This window comes from Lipotes vexillifer, unplaced genomic scaffold, assembly GCF_000442215.2.
Source record: "Lipotes vexillifer unplaced genomic scaffold, Lipotes_vexillifer_v1.1 scaffold963, whole genome shotgun sequence".
In the NCBI taxonomy this organism is placed as follows: domain Eukaryota; kingdom Metazoa; phylum Chordata; class Mammalia; order Artiodactyla; family Lipotidae; genus Lipotes; species Lipotes vexillifer.
The window spans coordinates 984,455-989,191 of NW_006780023.1; the positions used below are offsets into that span (position 1 = coordinate 984,455).

Below are 4,737 nucleotides of genomic sequence, written 5' to 3' on the forward strand. Positions count from 1 at the left end.
TCAGACTTCAGAAATCAGAAGGTAAAGACTGAAGTCTTTAAAAATGAGAGTAGCTTAAAGACGATATCTCTGCAAGAATCGGGTGCCAATCAGGTCAATTTTTACTAGATGAGGGAAAAGAGGGTGACAAGCAGGGATCAAACTTCCAAAGGCTTCTTAGCTAATCGTTCTTTACAACCCTCTGATGTAAACAGAGGTATTGGATAATCTGGCCTGTATTCTTCTCTGACTGTGAAACACATTGAAATGCTTTATGTTCAGGTGTGTGTATAGAAATTCATGAAGTTCTTTTATACACTTTCTTATTCCAACACAATTCCCATTTTAGGACGTCTTGAAAAGATTGCTATGCGCTCTCACACTGTGCCCAGCTTGTCAATTTGGATTTGTTCTTTCCTATCTACCAGCCACCTGATTACCGTCTCTGTGCAAAGGGCACCCATTCGCATCATTTTTTCCAAGCACTTAAACCTGGAAAGATATTTTTTTAAAGGACTCACAGAAGCTGTCTTGGGGGTTTGGAAAACATCGCAAAATTGTTAGCAGACCTTTGACTGTGCTATTTTTAGGAAACTCATTGTGTTCTTTTAAAGTACATTTTTGACAATGGGACAAAGTTTTCCTTGCCCCACTGATATGTGAAATATTTACAATGAAAAACGGTCAGGAAAGCACCCCAACAGATACACTTTAACCTCCGCAAAAGGGGAAAAGTGATTTAGAAGGAGGAAAGGTTTTTGCAATATTTATGCTGCTGTTTCTGCCCCAAATGAACTTTTATTCTACTGTTCAAACAGAAGTTTGTTTTCAAACCAGTTGCTGGTTTAAAGGAGCAGCTGATCTGGAATCCATAAGAATCAGCTCTACCCAAACAGTAAGCATGTTGACCAGAGGAAATTTATTCCCCCCGAAGCAACCCTTAGTAGGTCAGATGCCTGCAGAAGTGTTATCTTACCTTGAGCACGTAAGATCCAGAAGAGGCCGGGGGCTCCCACAGGAGAGGACCGGGGAAGTGCTCTGATCCGCTGCTGGTAACATGCACTTGGCTTTTATGCGCAGGTGGGAGGAGCTGCCCCTCACAGTAGGTGGGCAGAGAAGGAGCGGCGGGCGGGCAGCCCCGGGGGGAGCTGGACACTCTTCTCTGGGGAGGGGCGGGGAGGGCAGAGCAAAGAGCCCGAAAGAGGGAGGAGAGACGGGGAGGGAGGGAGAGAGGGGGTGCAGGAGTGGAGGAAGCAGTGGAAACGGGAGAGGGAGGGAGAAAGAGAAAGAGAGAGAGGGAGGGAGATAGAGACACAGAGGGAGACAGAGAGAGAGGGCGAAGAGAAATAGATATAGACAAAGGGATGTAGCCCACAGACAGGGAGAGGGCTGGGGAGAAAATGAATAGGAGACAGAGACAGTCAAACAAGCAATATATAGAAGGAAAGGGGAAATGGATTATTTTCCATTTTGTATGACATTTTTTTTTTCTTTTTTGCGGTACGCGGGCCTCTCACTGTTGTGGCCTCTCCCACTGCGGAGCACAGGCTCCGGACGCGCAGGCCCAGCGGCCATGGCTCACGGGCCCAGCCGCTCCGCGGCACGTGGGATCTTCCCGGACCGGGGCACAAACCCGTGTCCCCTGCATCGGCAGGCGGACTCTCAACCACTGCGCCACCAGGGAAGCCCCTGTATGACATTTTTGATGATGGTGGGGGGGGGGAGTCGTGGGTGATTGTGATAACACAGGTGTTTTCTGCGAATTTGAAAAGCTAAATAACGGTTCAGGGCTACTGAAGAGTTCATAGGCGAGGGAAAGGCGGGGAAGCTGGCCGTCGGAGTGGCACATCCCAGGCGCTGGGGGACGCGGAGCAGGCGGGGCGCGGGGCAGAGGTCTCCCCCGCCGGCCGCGATCCCGCCGCCCGCTGTGCCCCGAAGCCCCTGTCTCCCACCGCCCGCTGCTAAAACCCGGCCCTTCACTCAACACTCCTGGCTGTGCTTTTTGACAAGCAAGTTCTCCTGGTGCTGCCGGTAGTGAGCAGCATCCAGAGGCCCCTCTTGAGACTTCTCTGTAGCATTAAGGCAAATCCAGCAAAGGTTGGAAAGGATCAGCGGAGATTGGCTTTTGGAGAAAGGAACCTCAAAACCAGCCCGGTCCTCCAACATCTGCTTATGTAACAGGATTTCAGGGCTCTCTGCCCTCTGGTTATTTTCGGTATTTCAAAAACTTTCATTCCTAGCAATTGGAAAACGTCTTGGTGCCATAGCTCTCTCTTTGTGTGTCTTAAACATTAAGAGAGGATTCAACCAACAAGAGGCCGAAGGATCAGGCTGAAATTCTTAAGAAATACATTCAGAGAAAGAAAAACAAACTCCTTTAGCTGCTGAGTGGTGACTCACTTCCTAGCCCAAGCTTGATTTTTGCCACCAAAGGACTTAAGGCATTTTAAAAGAGAGAACCTGAGGGATGAGAACCCTCAGAGAACCTGAGAACCCTAGGGGATGAGGGACACTGACGGGGGAGGGGGAGGGGAGGGAGGGACCGGGAGATGGATGGGTGGGGCTGAAAAGAATAAGGGAAATAACTTTTACTGAAAATATTGATACATAACTATACAATATGTATAGCTATATATATGCATATATAAAACTTGATTCAGTGTTCACCACAACCTTATGAGGTTAGGTATGATTCATATTGTGTAGATTTTTTTTTTCTCATTTTTTAACAAAGGAATTTCAAAGGGTTAAGCAACTAGCTCAGGGGAGCCACAGCTGGTGAGCTTGCAAAGCATGTAAACTCTGCGAATCAGACCACCATATAGAGCACCTAGCCGGGTCACAGGTTAGGTCCTGATGTCTTTGTGTGTGTGGAGAGGGGGTTTGGGGGGAGGGGGTGTTACCAGACTCCAAGAGAAGGAAAAATGATGGCCAAGAGCAGGATTTGTTGAACTGGGTACTATTGACATCTTGGGCCAGATAATTCTTTCTTGTGAGAATCTTTCCTGTGCATTGTAGGATGTTGAGCAGCTTATCTGGCCTCTGCCCACCAGATGCCAGTAGCACCCTTCTCCCTGAGTTATGAAAATTGAAAATGTCCCTACACTTAGCCAAATTGGGGGGGGGGGCAGGGAGAAAAAGTACCCTCCTCCCTTTAAGAACCATTGGTTTTAAAAGGTCCACAACTATGTAAAAGGATTTTAAAGAAATCCATTAAGAAAATACCCCAAAGTGGCATTTGGATAATAGTAATATTAGCTGCCATATGTGTTAAGGTTACAATGGACAGTTTTTACATATTCATATTTCCATCTGTCTGCCTCTAGACTTCAAAGCCTCAATTTCTTTCTTTGTAACTAAGCTTATTCTCAATTGGATACACCTGAGAGTCCTAGACTCCCATGTGCCCAGGGCATGAAGGATTAGTGATATATGAGATGAAAATTTTAAGTTCTTTGTCTTAAACACAAATTTGATGTTAGAACAGTTATTCGAATGTTACTCATGATGTTTCGTGACATTAATTATTTGCCTTAATAGGTATAATTTTTCATCTCTAGACCCTCTTCAGAAATAGTATGTTGTGTTTTGAGAACGTGGCTAAATCCACTGAAGGAAGTCTATGAAATGAACAACCCTTGTAACTGGACCTAGAAATAAAACTGCATTGACTATTCTGGGTCTGACCCCTGAAACCAAATGTGATTTTACAGGGAAGGTACCACTTCTGGAACTTTATAATTTAGCAAAGAAATGTTTTCTGGGCAAACTAAATAGGACCCAGTTAGAGGCACGTCTGGGTGATTAACGTATTAGTAGATAGCCTCATCAGGTTATAGCAAATCTTTTCAGTTCTGATTTAATGCCTTCAAACATTCCAGTTCCATCACATAGTTGTGAAAAAAAGAAACAGAGAAGGCAAGAAAAGCACGTTCAAAGGGAAGGCAATTGATGGCTGTATTTTCTTTTCCTTTTTCCTCCATCACTTCCTCCTTTCAAACCTGAATATCCAGCCACGATAACAAAAGAGCTCCTTTCATTTTGTTTGGATGGTGCTAAAAATTAGTTCGTTTCTCCAGTTCACACTTGCCTGAATCTGATTCAGTAGCAGATCTGGACAACAAGTCAGGAATCCAGGAATGTGATCTCTTTGCTGACTCTTAGAGTGCCATTCTAGAATCTCTTGAAAGTGACTTAGGTTTGAAATGACCTAGTTTGGTCTTTTGTAGAAAGAAAGGAATCCAATGACAACATATGAGATGGCTCTGAAGTTTCCATTGTGTGAATATAATAACAACTACAGATGATTACCTTATTTTAAAGGGCTTTGAAAATGGAAGCTTTTTTTTTTCTTATTTAGAATTATTCAATTAACAAATATTTATTAAGAATGGGTACAGGCAGTGTGGGGTATTCAAAGCAGAGGAAAACAAGTATGTAGATTTACTCTCATGGAAGAAAAAAAAGCATGAAATTCCTGAGAGCTGGGTAGCAAAGAGACTTCAGGGAGGAGCTGACATTTGAGCTAACTATGAAAAGTAACATTGGGATAGATGAGTGATGAATAGTACAACAAGGGAGGAAATGTATACAACTAGGGAAGGCACAGGAATATTTGGGCGATGGTGAATGGCCGGCATGACTTAAGTGAAGGGTCTGTGTAGCAGAACAATGAAGCTAAGCAGCAGGAAAGGAGAGATGGAGTCAGCCCGGGGAAGGCATTAAATGTCACCTCGTAGTCTGATCTGTATACTGTAG

The 4,737-nt window shown here is 44.6% G+C and overlaps 1 protein-coding gene across 1 annotated transcript in view; it reads right to left on the bottom strand.

Moving 5' to 3' along the window:
* COL8A1 (collagen type VIII alpha 1 chain) overlaps window positions 1-1,122 on the bottom strand; it is a 155,417-nt gene extending 154,295 nt beyond the window's left edge. Inside the window, exon 1 of the mRNA XM_007453209.1 lies at window positions 956-1,122. The gene's annotated coding sequence lies outside the window, so the exon portion shown is untranslated. The remainder of the gene's footprint in view (window positions 1-955) is intronic.
* Window positions 1,123-4,737: the final 3,615 nt, after the last annotated feature.